The sequence below is a fragment of the Marmota monax genome, unplaced genomic scaffold (genome assembly GCF_021218885.2).
Source record: "Marmota monax isolate L192 unplaced genomic scaffold, Marmota_monax_Labrador192_F-V1.1 WCK01_AAM20220418_F8-fsc00559, whole genome shotgun sequence".
Classification (NCBI taxonomy): Eukaryota; Metazoa; Chordata; class Mammalia; order Rodentia; family Sciuridae; genus Marmota; species Marmota monax.
This window is the reverse complement of record NW_026693619.1, coordinates 247,228-248,477: the sequence shown is the minus strand read 5'-3', so window position 1 is coordinate 248,477 and position 1,250 is coordinate 247,228.

Here is a 1,250-nt window from a genome sequence, read left to right as displayed (position 1 = left end):
TGCTACCCTTCCTATTCCCCCCTCCCCTCCCTTCCCCTCCCATCACCTCTCTCTACCCACTCTATGACACTTTTCTCTCTCTCTTTTTTCTTCCTCACACCATCTTATATGTAATTTTTCATAACAATGGGGGTCTCCTTCCATCTTCCATGCGACTCCCCTTCTCTCTCCCATTCCCATGCATCTCTCAACCCTATTTAATGGTACTCTTCTTCTCATGCTCTTTCTCCCTGCTCTGTTTTGAGTCGCCCCCCTTATATCAAAGAAGACATTCAGCACTTGCTCCTTAGGGATTGGCTAGCTTCGCTCAGCATAATCTGCTCTAATGCCATCCATTTCCCAGCAAATGCCATGATTTTGTTAATTTTTAATGCTGAGTAATATTCCATTGTGTATAAATTCCACATTTTTAAAGTCCATTCATCTATTGAAGGGCATCTGGGTTGGTTCCACAGTCTAGCTATTGTGAATTGTGCTGCTATGAACATTGATGTAGCTGTATCCCTATAGTGTGCTCTTTTAAGGTCTTTGGGGAATGGTCCAAGAAGGGGAATAGCTAGGTCAAATGGTGGTTCCATTCCCAGCTTTCCAAGGAATCTCCATACTGCTTTCCAAATTGGCCACACCGATTTGCAGTCCCACCAGCAATGTACAAGTGTACCCTTTTCCCCACATCCTCGCCAGCACTTGTTGTTGTTTGACTTCATAATGGCTGCCATTCTTACTGGAGTGAGATGGTATCTTAGAGTTGTTTTAATTTACATTTCTCTGATTGCTAGAGATGGTGAGCATTTTTTCGTGTACTTGTTGATTGATTGTATGTCCTCCTCTGAGAAGTGTCTGTTCAGGTCCTTGGCCCATTTGTTGATTGGGTTATTTGTTTTCTTTTTTTTAAATTTTTTAATTTATTTTTTAGTCATACATGACAATAGAATGCATTTTGATATATAATACACACATGGAATGTACGTACATCAATCATATTGTCTATTCTATTCTGTTGCCGTTCCTATCCTCCCTACTCCTCCACTCCTCTCCCATCCTTTCTCTCTATCCAATCTAATGTGACACACTTTTTTTTCTTTTTCTCATTACAACATCATATATGTATTCTGTATAACAATGAGGTTCTCCTCCCATCTTCTGTGCAACTCCCCTTCTCCCTCTTTTCCCCTCCCACCTCTCTTCCCTATTTAGTGGTAGTCTTCTTCTCATGTTCTTCCTCCCTATCCCATTTTGAGTCACCCCCC